Below are 16,376 nucleotides of genomic sequence, written 5' to 3'. Positions count from 1 at the left end.
TCACATCGCTCTCAGAGAGCCGTCAGCAGTGCAGGCAAGAAAACTGTGCCACAGTCCAGCTTAACGAAGCTCCCCATGCAGTTTGTACACACACCATTTTAAAAGTATAAAAAAATTCACCACTGTTGATGTCCTTTATTATTGTTTCTCCAGACAGCCCCATTCTTGCAAAAGCTCTAATTACCTCTTTCCTCTCCTCTGTGGAGAATGTCGGCTTTGTCCCAGTAATGTCTCCTTCTGTCACCCAGCTCAAGCAGCCCTCACTTTACCTGACAGCCAGAGAACAAACCCTCCATCGCTCACTCTTTTGCCTCCATGTAGGAAAACCTATTTTTGCAACCCAGGGGGTAAGGGGTTAGGAGGCCCACACCATGAAAGATATTGTGACTTATGAGAACTCTCCTCCAAGCAAGCCCTTCAATGCCCAGCCCACAAGGAGACGGGGGCTGGCTGCACGCTCATATGCTAGGCTGTTTTATCTGGAGATGAACATATATTTAAAAACTAAGAGAAAATGGCTCAAGGCAGTTTTTGCCACAAGAATAAGGAAATGACTTGCGCTTTCAAACATCATTTCATTTCAGTAGCTGAAAGCAGGCGGCATTAACCACTTGGTACCTGGGGCAGTCTTTAGGGTCCAAAAACCCCTAAGGAGGCACCTGCAGTCCTGGCGGGCCCCTCCACCTCCTCCAGCCTCTACACGGCTCTCGGGGGAAGAGTGCTGTGCTGCTAAGAAACTTCTGTTTTGGGAATGACCTTATCCTCCTTTCAGTAGGCTCCTGATTTGTTTGGCTTTCTCTTTCAGCATTTCCCAATCCTTTAAAAGACTATCTTCTCAAACAGAGCAGTCTCCTACAAAACCAGCTCCAAAGTTAATGTAGAGATGACAAAAGGGGCTGCACACATTCCATCCAGGAGCTGCTGAGGACACAGCCTGGGCCCATGGGGGTAACTCAGTTGCCAGGCTCCTGACACATGGCTTACTAGGGAGCTATGGCCTGTTTAGCCTCCCTGAAGGCACCTTTGCAGGCAAGAGTCAGTTCATCCAAGTCACAGAATGTCCGAGTGGCAATGTGGTCAGGGGGCATCAGACTATAAATGCCACACATCTCTCTCCAGAGAAACACCTGGAAAAGAAAGGAATATTTTCCCCATCTTTCCCAACTGACCTTTCAATCCACACACTGGGATCACAGGGAGTATGAAGATGAGAAACTGGGGTGGGGAGAGACCTGTGACTTAGTCCCAACCTGCTTCCACAGCAAGTCTCTTAACAGCTAAACTACACATTCTCTTTCAGGATAATACAGCACGGCGTGTGCCCTTTGGACCCAAGTACTGAATTCAGGTTCCCGCTGCCCTGTTTTGACAGTTATGTGGCTCAGGCCGTTTAACCTTGAAGAACCTCCGCTGTGTCTGCTCTAAGATGGGGCTGTTAAGGGCAGAAATGAAAACCGTGCCTGTGAAGCACCCGGCAACGTGCTCAAGGAAGGCTGGTTGGTCCTGGGATGATTCTTCAGGGTGGGGTCATCCCTTTTGCCATTTTGTCCTATATGGTGCAGCTGACATGCTTGGCATTATGACTCTGACACTCTTCCCCCATCATGTCTATTCCTTCCTCCTCCATTCACACCACCTTTTTTCTGCCCCACTTGCTTTTACCTCCCCATCTAGATTCTGGTTCCATTCTCCTTTGAGAAGTCACTGCTGACAAAAGAGAACGAATGTGGAAATCTTCCTCTGAACATATGATGTACAAGTTTCCTCTCTCCCCCTCCACAAGCCTGTCTTTACAGACTATAAATGCATGCTAAGTGACAAGCTCAGTAAAAATTTCTGAAGATATGCAAATTTCAGAAAAATCTGAATTAAATATACAAAGACTACACAGTGCAGCCTGGAAAGTACTCAGTGGTTAGGGACACCATGAAAGGGACACAGAAACTTTCCAAGGACATCAGAGAGGAGCTCCTCTACAGGTACAGCTGAGTATTCTGTAAGCCTCTGTCACAAACAGAGGCAGAGCACGTGTTGCCAAGTTTGGTCATGTACTGATTGTTTGTTGAAAAGCCACATGTCTATTTCCCCGAGACTGTCAGGCTGGGAGCTGTAGTGAAAGGAAGAGCAGGAGAAAGGAATGGGTTGTAGACATTCTGCAAACAATCTATGTTTTCACCCAAACTGTGCCAGCATCACATGCACTTGTTTTATGTGCTTGTTTTAAGAATGAAGTTTCTCTAAGGGCTTCTTGTTTTTACCACGATAACTCAAAAAGGTCATTCCGAGGAGCTTAAAAGTACAAGCATGCTTTTGCCCTGTTTCCACAAAATATGAACTGCAAAGTCAGAAGTCCTACAGTGTCTGCTGTCCACTGTTACAAGACTGTGTGGTGGGGTGGGGGTGGGGGTGGGCAGAGAAGCTGGCTTCTTGATTCTCCATGTTTAAAGTTAGTTTATTTAAAAACACCTGCCCTGAAGGGGAAGAGGCCTACTCAGTGTAGAAAAATATTTTCTGCAGACATGAGTGCAAATCTGAAGTCAGACTACACACTATAGTGAAAGGCCTACTGAATGGATAGCCCACTAAAGGACTCTACAAATCTCCTGTGTGGAAGGTATTAATAACCCCATAGCCCAGTTCCATTTCACTTGGGGGTGTAGGAGAGGGGGCTCAGATATGACTTCACCTAATGGTTACAATTTGGGTATAAAAAACACCCCATGAACAGCTGGGCATGGTGGCTCATGTCTGTAAGCCCAGCATTTTCTGGGGCTGAGGCAGGAGGATCACTTGCAACCAGGAGGTCAAGCTGCAGTGAGCCATTATCGAGCCACGGCACTCTAGCCTGGGCAAAAGACCAAGACCCTGTCTCAAAACAAAACAAAACACCCTATGAATGAAGCCTGAAAATCACTAAATCTAATGGCCCTTTTCAATTCTCACTTAGAACCTCTAGAAAGCTGACTACTCCTGTGGGCTCTGTGACATCTGCTTACCTTGTTTTCCTTCTCTTTCTCTGATGGCTCTTCATCTGCTGTCCTTGAAATATTAGCATTATTCAGTGCTGGACCTTCTTTTTGTCTTAATCCTACACTCTTCACACTCTTCTTCAAGGTTAAAATTCTAACTATGTATGCTAACAATTCTGAAATTTATCTCTCTGCCCCAGACCTCTCTTTGGAGCTCCATATCTGTGTATTCAATTATCTACTTGGCATCTCAGGTATTTCAGACTTGAGATGTCTAACATAGGACACTTGCTACTTCCTCACAAATTTGCTTCTTCTTCATCTCCCATTCTAAGAGAATAGGGCCACCATGCGGCCAGCAGCTCATGACACAAACCTGGAGTCATCACTGATACCTTACTTACTCTTCACATTCAACTACTGAGTCTTGTGGATACGATTTCCAAAAATCAAATCCATTCACTTCTTGCCATCTCTACTGCCACCACCTAGTCAAAGCCACCAGAATCTTTTTTTCCAAGGCTACTGCAATAGCCTCCTTTAGGTGGTCGCCCCATATCAAACCCACCTTCCTCAGAGCAGCCAGCATCATAAGCCGCCACCTAGTCAAAGCCACCAGTATCTTTTTTCTAAGGCTACTGCAATAGCTTCCTTTAGGTGGTCGCCCCACATCAAATCCACCTTCCTCAGGGCAGCCAACATGATGAGATGATGAGATCCAGCCCTGTCTGTGATTACCATGCTCCACTGATTACAATAAAAATTTCCCCACTGAAGCACGATCTCAACCCTGGCTGCCACTTCCCCTTGTGCCATTTACTCCCTTGCATTCTATGTCCCAGACACACTGACTTCCAAAGGAAATTCTTGCTTACTCAGGCCTTAGCTTCAATGACTTCCTCAAGAAGATCTTCCTGGACCCTCAGACTAGGTTAGGGCCCAGTTGGATGCTTTCAAGGCATCTTGAACTTTTCCTTCAATCACTAGTCACAATTTTAATTTAGCGTCATTTGTGGAATTTGTTCATTTAACTTGTCTCCTTGGCTAGATTTCATAAAATCAAGCACCATGCTTCTGTAATTTATCACATATCCCCTATCCCTAAAATACTGCTTGGTTCGCTCAAAATATTTTGGTCAGGTAAATGAATGATAGGTTAGGTATAGAAAGACTGTGTTCTCTGAACCTTAGGGAGCAAGCAAAGGCCAATCAGGTATTCAAGGGGCCAAATCCAATATCCTCACCTCAACCTCTACAGCATTTGTCCACTTTTCTGTTTCTTGAAATACTTTTATTTTTCATCTTCTGTGATGTCACACTCCTTTCTTCCCACCTGACCTACTGTTGCTCCTTGGAATCCTTCATGGTTTCTCCTCTAAAATCACCCAGCATCACGTCTTCCTATCCAGATCCAAATAGGGTATCCATGCTGATGCCTCTTGAACTTATATTTCCATCTATGAATTCCCCTCAAATCCAAATCCCGGTTTCCAATGGCCTACTTGACAAACACTTCTGACTAGAATAATGCTAGGAATCTCAACTGTACCATGTTCAAAACAACTCTTCATCTTCTTGACCTCTCCGTTAGTTTACCTCTTCATCTTCTCTGCCTCAGTGAGTGGCAATATATCCACCCAGCTGCTGTTCAAGTTAAACTGTGGGCTCAACTCTTGACTCCTCTCTTTTCCTTACTCCTCACACTGACTTTTTTTTTTTTTTTTTTTCTCACACTGACTTTATTAGAGGTCTAGTTAGATCTAAATGATGTCCTGAATCGGCTCTGCATCTCTTCTCATGCAAATGTCCTGTGGTAGGAATAAGCTCGGCATGCTGATGGAAGAGAAAGACAGCCAGCAGGGCTGGAATGCGGTGAGGCCAACAGCTCCACCAGGCTGCTAGAGCTTAGGTGTGTTGCCTGCTTTCTGCCTTTGCTGCCCTCCAAGCTGTCCCCCTCCCACCAGTTGGAGGGAACTTCTGGATTTAAAAAAAAAAAACTGACCTGAGATGCACTTGTTTTGTATTTGCTTATTCTTACTTTGCCTATTTAAAGGTAATACATGAATATAATAAAAATTCAAATTGTATAAAATGATATTCGGCAGAAAGTAAGTCTCCCATCCCATTCTGTTACCCTCTCCAGAAGCCCAGCAACCACCACCACTGTCTATTTTTATGTATTCTTGAGAGTCCATGCATCTATGCATACACAACCATGTGTTTCTCTCCCAGAGAAACATATTTTTCTTTTTTTTTTTCTTTCTTTTTTTAATAGAGACAAGGTCTCACTATGTTGCCCAGGTTGGTCTCCAACTCCTGAGCTCAACTGATACTCCCACCTCTGCCTCCCCAGTGCTAAGATTACAGGCGTGAGCTACCGTGCCCGGCTCTCCAGGGGAATATTTTTAAAATTTAAGTCAGATCACTCCTTTGCTTAAAACCATTCAATGCCTTCTCACTATGTTTACAATAATCAGATTCTTTGCAAAGACATGCAAGCCCCCGACTGATCCCTGCTGCGTCTCCACTCTCCTCCCGCAACGCACTGTGCTCCGGCCGGGCTGGCCAGCTTTCTCTTCCTCAGATACACCAAGTTTGTTCCTCCCTCCAGGGCCTTTGTTCTGTCTAGGGCACTGCTCTCCCAGCTCTCTGAATGGCCGGCTCTCCCAGCTTTTATGTTCAGCTCAGCTTTCATGTCCTCCCAGGTGCTGGCCTCCCCCTTCCCTATTTGCAGCTCCCCCTTTCTCTTATCACACTGTCATTTTATTACATCATATCTCCTACTCCCATCAGAAATTACCTTGTTTATCTGTTCCCTTGCTTACTGCATCTCTCCCCTAAAGAATAAAAGCACCAAGAGGTCAGAGACTTTTGTCAGTTTTACTCCTTGCTCTTCCTCTACAACTCAATAAAGATGAACAGAATGAATAAATAAATAATTTGAGCCAACATTTGACTCATTAAAAATAGAAAAATATTACTGAGCAATAAGAGAGAAAAATAGAAAAATATTACTTCTAGCAATATTTAATGCTAGTAACTGTGCCCCTCCCCCTCACAGGAGAACACCATCACCACACAGTTCATCCAGTTACCTGGGTGAACACAAGTGCACTGGGCACAACTGAAAAACTACTGCTGTCTGGCTTGTGGTGTATCCCGTTTTTTGCAGTAGCACGTTTACTTTCCTAATAGTACCTTTCTATTGCTGTTATTCATAGGAGCCTACACTTGCTGAGCTCACTCTTACAGGTAACCCAGAAACGTCCAAGATAGCACTAGATACTCTCCTGGAACTGAAGCTTTGCTGTTGCTCATAATTACAAACAAGCGGAGTACAGACAACACAGAACTGAATGTAACCACACAATTCCCACTGACATCCATTTCCTATTCCACCCTGGTATTTTGGTCAGTTACTCCAGATTCCATGGAAAATTATTCCTGGATTTGAGGGAAGAGCAATTTAACTGATGCAAGAGTGTTAACATAAACCTAGCCCTTCAGTTTGTAAAGCTGGAACCTCCACTTCCTGGGTGAATCTGGAACACTTGGTGCAGAGCTCAGGGAAACAAATGTCATCCTGCACATTCATCACAAGGATGCACAAACTACACGGTGCACTGACTCACAGCTGCCATGGTCCAAGAAAGAACAGCGCTGGGTGTGTGGAGAACAGTGGCCTGCTGTGCACAGCACGTGTCCTTATGACCCTTAGAGTCCTCAAGGCACAGACAGGTGGCTGCTAGCCTGTCTCCTGGACCCACAGGACCCATCTTCACCTGAGGTAGCCAATGCTTGCCACCTCCCACTCTATGGCCTAGAGCAAAAGCAAGTATTTAATACTAATAAAGAAATCTAGTATCGGCATGGAACACACTCAACCCTAGCTCCCTTGCCACCCCAAAGTACTTTTCTGGAGGAGCCGTCAGAGTAAATGAAGCAGGCCTGCCTTGGATCATGCAAAGATCTGTCTTCTATGGAAGACAGCAGTCAGGCAGTACTCCCCACAGGCCAGAGTCATCTGTCTTCCGGTCACCCACCCAGACACTGTACATTTTAGCATGTGCACCAGTTGGTGTGGCTGTGTCCCAAAGCAACATGGGACATTCCCTGTAATCTTCCTTGGACTGTGTCACAGGCACTGTACTGGGGTATAGCAATACACTAGACAGTACAGGTGGCTCTACCTCTCATTTCCACAGGCAACAACAGAGAAAGGGAACACCCTTCAAATCTCAGGAGGAAATAAGCAGTGGCATCCTCAGGCGCTGGCAGCTGTGGCCAAACACCTCTCAGGTCAATGCCAGTGGACTTCCCACACCCACCATCACACCTCCATTTTTGCCTCGCCTCCATTTCCAGACATTTCTAGTCCTTCTCTACTGTGTCTCTTTTCTGTCCAACACATGGATTTCTTTTTACTTGTGACCATTTTTGTTTCTCAAAAAAGGAAAAGGAAAAGGAAATCCACAGCTATGACTGCCTTAATACCTGCTCCACAGAGGAAGGAGCCTTCTGGACTGCAGGCTCAAGGGCAGGCCAAACTTGGTGATGCTAGTAAGTGTCCACACCAAGCAGCTCTTACGTGTGTACCTCTCATCTGTCTACACAGCTCACCAGAAACATGTTTTGTTTTGTTTTTTTATTAAATTGAGATGGAGTCTTGCTCTGTTGACCAGGCTGGAATGCAGTGGCGCGATCTCGGCTCACTGCAACCTCCAACTCCCAGATTCCAGCAATTCTCCTGCCTCAGCCTCCTGAGTAGCTGAGATTACAGGCGCACGCCACCACACCTGTCTAATTTTTGTATTTTTAGTAGAGACAGGGTTTCACCATATTGGTCAGGCTGGTCTTGAACACCTGACCTCAGGTGATCCACCCGCCTTGGCCTCCCAAAGTGCTGAGATTACAGGCGTGAGCCACCACGCCCGGCCTCACGTGTTCATTTCTTAACTGAGCTCTGTCTAACCCTGAATTATGGATGGGGATGCCTGCACAAAACACGGAGATCTAGAAAGGTGAGAAATTTCTTAGAGAAGCCAGTTAATCCAATTATTTTAGGCACTTCTCCAATGAACTACAGGGCTAACACATCCACCCTTTTCAGTTTTTTTGCCTCTGAACTTTGCTGTAGTATTTCATGGTCAGTCTCAACTATCCAGATCTGAAGTGTGCTAGCCCCTTTTCCCAATAGTTAAGAGTGCCACCTCTCAGCGCTTATTCCCAACTTATCCAGGGCTTGTTCCTTTTGAGTCTCTGGGAATGTATCACCTGTCACGCCCCTCATGGGTCCTGTCCCAGTAACCTTAGCTCGCTAAGCAACATGACTTCGAGAGACTGAACAGTTCTAGTGCCCCCTGACATCAAGCACTACGTGAAAGCCAACAACCCATGAAAGCTCCATTCACAGGGATCTGGTTATTGGCAGATATACTGACCTCTAAGGCAGTCTTCTCCATGTCTGCCTTCCAAAAGATGGCAATGCTCTCCAAATGCAAATTCTCTTTTTGTAACACTGACTACAGTATCCACCAACACTAGAGTTTATGCTGGCACAGAATCTTATTCAGGCTCGTGGCTGGCAACAAGACGGCAAAACGTGAAGTGGTGAGGCTTTTCTTAGCCTGCGTCTCCAGGCCCCAGCAGCTGAGGAGTAAGGGCTGTCATGTGGTCTTATCAGGACTTTGGTCTGCTTAGGTAAAAAGCACTTTCCAGAAGCAGAAACAAATTTCATTATATTGATCTTCTCAGAGTAAAGGTGCTATAGAAATCTCATCTAATAAACAAAGGATTCAGGCTCCAGTGTGAGGCTGTCAGTCCAGCAAGGGAAAGAAGCTATCAAGCTCAAGGAGTCAAAAGTATTTATTGGTCACCTGTGTACTGTTTACAGAGCTCTATTCTAGGGGCTGGGTGGAGGAGAAGGGAAAAAAAGAAGTCACTAGTTCCTGCCTTTTAAGATAGCTGGAGACACACGCAGAGAAAAAAAGCTGAAGGTCACAAAGAGCAAAGCAAGAAATCAACTGCAAATAAAATCAATATAATTCAGCAATGTGTAATAAATCGGGAGCACCAAGGGGAAGTCAACTGCAGTAAGGGATCTTGGAAGAGGTAACTTTTCAAGGAATATGAAGATATGAATTAGCACTCAGGAGAACGGAATGTGCATGTCAACAGAATTAAATGCCACTGTGTCTCATATTACCTAAGTACAGCGGGAGACCAAAAGGTGACCATGCTGAGGACCCGGTTTTCCAGAAGTATCTTATCTAGATGTGGCATTCGGGACACAACAAAACACAGTGCACTGGATGACTCATTACCCCATCTTAAGTGGTTCTCACAGTCAGGTACATACATTTTTACCATTCAATAAAAAGCATCTCTGAAATGGGGAAGTGGTCAAGGAATGGGCTAAATTCTGTATGGTTGAAAATATGGACAGTTGATGCTGTAGTCCTCTCCTGTTTTGGGGACCCCATGGGCTAGCTTGGGGATACGAAAAAGTGGTGGGGTTCTGGGAGCTCAACAGACCTGGGCTCAAATCCCAGGTGCTACCTTCATATTTCTAAGCTTCAAAGTTTCAGTTTTCAACTGTGTAAAAAAGGAGGTACCATTTGTCCAACAATGCTTTTTTTTTTTTTTTTTTTTTTTTTTTTTTTTTTTTTTTTTTTTTTTTTTGAGACAGAGTCTCGCTCTGTCACCCAGACTGGAGTGCAGTGGCATGATCTCGGCTCACTGCAAGCTCTGCCTCCTGGGTTCACGCTATTCTCCTGCCTCAGCCTTCCGAGTAGCTGGGACTACAGGCGCCCACCACCACGCCCGGCTAATATTTTGTATTTTTAGTAGAGACAGGGTTTCACCATGTTAGCCAGGATGGTCTTGATCTCCTGACCTCGTGATCTGCCCGCCTCGGCCTCCCAAAGTGCTGGGATTACAAGCGTGAGCCATCGCGCCTGGCCTTGTCCAACAATGCTCTTAAGAGTCAGATGATATAACTCAAGTACAGGTACCCAGGATATAGCAGCTGTTCAATAAAGCTATTCCTCTTTTTCCTTCACCCAGATGATCACAACTGCAAGATGCAGGGATCTCACAGTGCATTCAAGTGTCTATTAATGTGTCACCGCACACCAGGCACTGCAGTAAGAGCCGAGAACCCCAGAAGAATATTGTTAAGTGCTCATGGTCTGGAGAAAGGACAGACATGTAAACAGACGATTTCAATATGCTCTGACATATATATCATAAACAGAGGCCAACCATGGACTCCACAGAAGAGAAGACTGTTGAGCTGTCGCAGGGGGAGATCACCAGATGAAGGGGTTTGTTAAAAAAGACACCAGGTTTTGTGAGGGCCTCAGCTGAGAAAAACTATGGAGACAAACACTGAGTCCAGTCCGGCATTCCTGTTTCTGACCCTGTCCTTGATGTTCCAGTATCAGTTCTGTGGTCTCTGAGAATCAATTTGTTACTGCGGGAGCTGGGCTGCTGGAAAGCTTATATCACAGTGCTCAAATCTGTGAACAGGCTTGAAGAAGAGGATTTGTGACAGATTGCTCCGGAGGGCAGATGAGGGGGAATGAGTATGTGTTCTAGAGGGAGGCCAGTTTAAGCTGGGTAGAGGAGGCACCTAGTCAATCTAAGTTGCCCAGCAACAGGAGATGCCATACACCCTCCATGCAGGAGATGCCACACTCCCTCCATGCACATGTACACAGTGGGACTACCTGACAGGAAACTGCTGATGGGGTTTATGCAGCATCAGTTTAGGGGTCTGGACTGGCACCAGATGGATAGCTTCTAAGATCCCTTCATTACTTGGATTATATGTCAAGGAATCGCAAGTTTGTTAGGCAGGAATCAGAGACTAGTGCGGTTAGGTCTGTGACCTCCGAAGAACCCATGTATTTTGTTTTCTATGAGATAGGGTCTCACTCTGTTACCCTGGCTGGAGTGTAGGGACATAATCACAACTCACTGCAGCCTCAAATTCCTAGGCTCAAGCAATTCCTCTCCCTCAGCCTCTGAGTAGTTAGGACTATAGCATATGCCACCACACTAGGCTTATTTTATTTTTTTTGTAGAGACGGGTTTTTGCTATATTGTCCAGGCTGGTCTTGAACTCCTGGCTTCAAGCAATCCTCCCACCTTGGCTCTCAAAGTGTTGGGATTGCAGGTGTGAGCCACCGCATCCAGCCCACAGAACCCATCTTATTCATGTCCAAGTACTAATACAAACACAGGTTTTATTTGTGCAAATACATCCTTCCCCAAAGTTGAGTTATTTAATTAAATTCATAAGCATACCAAATAATTTTAATTCAATCAAGCAAGCACACTACCCTATCTGACAGTATATATGTCTAGTCTGAATTATTTTCTTCCTCTACCAATAAAAATTGGTAGAGAGGGGGAAACATTCTATCTGGATCTTTTTCTTTCAGCCAAATAATCCACAGGGAAATCCTGAGGCTGCATATGTACCCTGGACCTCAAGAATCTACATGGCTACTGGCCAAGAAATATTCCCACTCAGCTGTGGTTGGGCCTGCTTTCAAACATTATTCCGAAAGGGCTTTCCCCTAATCATAAGCAGCAGGCTCATGAGAACACCACATTTCTTGGACTTTCAATTTTTTCTTGTACGTTATTAGTCACCACTGACTGGGCAGCCACTACAGGCCACATACTCCAATAGGGGCTGTGGGAAGTTACAGAGCATCATGTACTCCTGCCTGCTGAGGATTTTTTGAGTCTGGCAAGGAAGGGGAGAACAGTGGGAGGAAGGCATGTGTTACATACCCACAAGGTATAAATCTCTAAGTGAGAGAGAATGGAAGTGACTGGAACCAACATGAAACCTCATTGATGTGTGTACTACTCATTTGCAATTTCCAGTAATTCTCTTTGGTTCTAAATTATCTTGGTGTTTCCTACGAACAAATGAGTCTATTAAATGTACAGGTAGTATGGTCTAACTTTGGGGTACATTAAAATTACCTAAAGAACTGCATTTTTACTTTCTAAAGAAGGACTCTAAAGTGCTGGGCTGAGGCCCACACTTCTTAGAAGTACTCCTTAAGAGGGGAATCACAAACCCAGAAGAAGAAAAGAACCAATATCAGAGTAAAACTAAATGAAACAAATCACAAAAGATAAATGAAACAAAAAGCTGTTTTTTTGAAAAGATAAATAAAATTCATAGACCATTAACAAGATTAACAAAGAAGAGAGAAAATCCAAATAAGCTAAATAAGAAATGAAACGGGAGAGATTACAACTGACACCACAGAACTACAGAGGATCAATCAAGGCTACTATGAACACCATTATGCACATGAACTAGAAAAACCTAGACGAGATGGATAAATTCCTGGAAAGATACAACCCTCCTACCTTAAATCAGGAAGAATTAGATACCCTGAACAGACCAATAACAAGCAGTAAGACTGAAATGCTAATTAAAAATATATCAACAAAAAAAGTCCAAGACCAGACAGATTCACAGCAGAATTCTACCAGACATTCAAAGAATTGGTACTAACCCTATTAACACTATTCCACAAGATAAAGAGGAAACCCTCTCCAAATCATGCTATGAAGCCAGTATCACCCTAACACCAAAACCAGGAAAGGACATAACCAAAAAAGAAAACTACAGACCAATATCCCTGATGAACATAGATGCTAAAATCCTTAACAAAATACTAGCTAACCAAATCCAACAACATATCAAAAAGATAATCCACCATGATCAAACGGGTTTCATACCAAGGATGCAGGGATAGTTTAACATACTCGAGTCAATAAATGGGATATACAACACAAACATAATTGAAAACAAAAATCACATGGTCATCTCAGTAGATGCAGAAAAAGCATTCAACAAAATCCAGCATCACTTTATGATTAAAACTCTTACCAAAATCAGCATACAAGGAATATACCTCAATATAATAAAAGCCATCTATGACAAGCCCACAGCCAACAAAATACTGAATGGGGAAAAGTTGAAAGCATTCCCTCTGAGAACTGGAACTAGACAAGGATGCCTGCCGTCACCACTCCTCTTCAACATAGAACTGGAAGTCCTAGCAAGAGCAATCAGACAAAAGAAATAAAGGGCATCCAAATCATTAAAGAGGAAGTCAAACTGTCACTGTTTGCTGATGGATGATACAATCGTTCACCTAGAAAACTCTAAAGACTCCTCTAGAAAGCTCCTAGAACTGATTAAATAAATTGGCAAGTTTCTGGATACAAAATTAATGTACACAAATCAGTAGCTCTCAAATAACTCAAGCCCTTTTACAATAGCTGCAAAAACAAAACAAACAAAAAACACCAAAATGAAAACTTAGGAATATACCTAACCAAGGAGATGAAAGACCTCTACAAGGAAAACTACAAACACTGCTGAAAGAAATCACAGACAACACAAACAAATGGAAACACATCCCATGCTCATGGATGGGTAAAATCAATATTGTGAAAATGACCATACTGCCAAAAGCAATCTACAAATTCAGTGCAATTCTCATCAAAGTACCACCATCATTCTTCACAGAACTAGAAAAAACAATCCTAATATTCACATGGAAAAAAAAAAAAGCCCACATATCCAAAGCAAGTCTAAGTAAAAAGAACAAATCTGGAGGCATCACATTATCTGACTTCAAACTAAACTATAAGGCCGTAGTCACCAAAACAGCATAGTAATGGCATAACAAAAGGCACACAGACCAACGGAAAATAACACAGAACCTACAAATAAGCCCGAATACTTAGAGTCAACTGACCTTTGACAAAACAAAAACATAAAGTGGTGAAAGGACACCCTTTTCAACAAATGGTGCTAGGATAATTGGCTAGCCACATGTAGGAGAATGAAACTGGATCCCCATCTCTCACCTTATACAAAAATCAACTCAAGATGGGTTAAAGACTTAAATCTAAGACCTAAAACTATAAATATTCTAGAAGATAACATTGGAAAAACCCTTCTAGACATTGGCTTAGGCAAGGATTTCATGACCAAGAACCCAAAAGCAAATGCAATAAAAACAAAAATAAACTGCTGGGACTTAATTAAACTAAAGAGCTTTTGCACAGCAAAAGAACAGTCACCATAGTAAACAGACAACCTACAGAGTGGGAGAAAATCTTTACAATCTATAAATCTGACAAAGGACTAATATCCAGAATCTACAGTGAACTCAAACATCAACAAGAAAAAAATCCCATCAAAAAGTGGGCTAAGAACATGAATAGAAAATTCTCAAAAGAAGATATACAAATGGCCAACAAACATATGAAAAAATGCTCAACATCATTAATGATTAAGGAAGGGCAAATCAAAACCACAATGCAATACTACCTTACTCCTGCAAGAATGATCATAATCAAAAAATCATAATAGATGTTGCCGTGCATGCAGTAAACAGGGAACACTTTTACACTGCTGGTGGTACAACTACTATGGAAAACAGTGTGGAAGTTCCTTTAAAAACTAAAAGTAAAACTACCATTGATCCAGCAATCTCACTACTGGGTATCTACCCAGAGGAAAAGAAGTCATTATACAAAAAAGATACTTGCACATGGATGTTTATAGTAGCACAATTTGCAATTGCAAAAATGTAGAACCAACCCAAATGCCCATCAATCAGTGAGTGGATAAAGAAACTGTGGTGTGTGTGTGTGTATATATATGTGTATATACACATATATATATATATACACACATACACACAATGGAATAATACTCAGCCATAAAAGGAATGAATTAATGGCATTTGCAGCAACCTGGATGAGACTGGAGACTATTATTCTAAGTGAAGTAACTCAGGAAAGGAAAACCAAACATTGTATGTTCTCACTCCTAAAAGGGAGCTAAGCTATGAGGATGCAAAGGGATGGGAATGACACAATGGACTCTGGGGACTCAGGGGGAAAGGGTGGGAAGGGGGTGAGGGATAAAACACTACAAATAAGATGCAGTGTATATTTCTTGGGTGATGGGTTCACCAAAATCTCACACATTACCACTAAAGAACTTACTCATGTAAACAAACAACATCTGTTCCCCAATAGCCTATGGAAATAAAAGTTTTAAAAAAGGGGAATCACAGGAAGAATCTATTAGGTTGACTAAGAGTACCTAGTAGCAGGTATTTGCATACAATGTGCTTAACATAAATTAGTTTTAACTACACATTAAAGGCTTTGGAAAGGACATGTCTTTGGTAAAACCTCATAATTTATTATTAATCTGAAAGAAAACATTTTAAAAAATCCGATTATTTTGACTAAATACTAACTACTTTGCGTGTGTGTGTATGTGTATGTGCGCGTGTGTGCGTGTTTGCCATAACTGGCCTTATTTGGTGGTTTTGCTGCAAAGGCTCCACACAGGGTCCCAAGTCCTGGGCAAGGTTTTAGAGGCTGAACTAACAAGAAGAAGTTAAGAGAGTCTGGTGAGTTTGGAAGAAAGACCAAGAAATGTGAGTACTTCAGAAGAGATATTCTGGGTTCAATGGAGACTACAGGGCAGTAAGATGTGACAGGGAGGTACAGTGAGTGTGGCTGAAACCTAAGCTGAAGGAAGGGAGGAGCAGGCACTGCCATGAGGGGTCCCAGGGCAGAAACTCTTCAGCAGGCCTTGAAGTTTAGTTCAGGGGCTACATGGAATACCACTATTTAGCACACAGGTGTGATCTGAGGTGAGGGACCACCTTTTCGATCTTGGTTTTCTCATTTATTTAAAAAAAAAAAAAAAAAAGGAGACTAAATGATTACTAAGGCTCCTTCTAATTCTGGTGGTATGTGATTCTATTATCTACACACAAATTTTCATGCCTTTAATTCAAACAAAGCATTTCTAAACATCTCTCACTGTGGCTTGCTTTCATCACCTCAAGTGAGTATAGCCCAGGACAGCTATCTTGGGTGTCTCTTATGATACTGGTTTAAAAATAAGAGGGCCAAGCTCAGGTTGCAGGCTTTCACCACTCTAGACACACACGTGACATATGACTATCAACATAGGGAATATGCTTCATCTGCAAACAGAAATGAGTCTATGGGATGGCAAAACTCTTTAGAACACAGCTTTATTGACCAATCATAGGCTACATGGTAGCCTACCATGGGTTAAATAATCATCTGTTTTTGGTGAACATATTTGAACATTTCCCATGTTTTCCTAGAATGTATTAATCAACTACAACCTGTGGGGGGCAGCTATGAAAAATCTATAGCTGAATCATACTTAGTGATGAAATGCAATGTTTTCTACCTAAGATCAAGGAAAAGGCAAGGATGACTCAACGCTTCTTTTCAACATTATGCTGGAGGTGCAATAAGGCAAGAAAAAGAAATAAAAGGCATATAGATTGGAAAGGA

At 42.9% G+C, this 16,376-nt stretch overlaps 1 protein-coding gene across 1 annotated transcript in view; it reads right to left on the bottom strand.

The window, feature by feature from the left end:
* ZFAND3 (zinc finger AN1-type containing 3) overlaps positions 1 to 16,376 on the bottom strand; it is a 340,175-nt gene that overhangs the window by 10,957 nt on the left and 312,842 nt on the right. The gene's annotated exons all lie outside the window — the stretch shown is intronic.

The sequence above is a fragment of the Nomascus leucogenys genome, chromosome 17 (genome assembly GCF_006542625.1).
Source record: "Nomascus leucogenys isolate Asia chromosome 17, Asia_NLE_v1, whole genome shotgun sequence".
Taxonomy (NCBI): Eukaryota; Metazoa; Chordata; class Mammalia; order Primates; family Hylobatidae; genus Nomascus; species Nomascus leucogenys.
The sequence above is the reverse complement of the archived record's forward strand: the minus strand, read 5'-3'. Positions and strand labels throughout refer to the sequence as shown.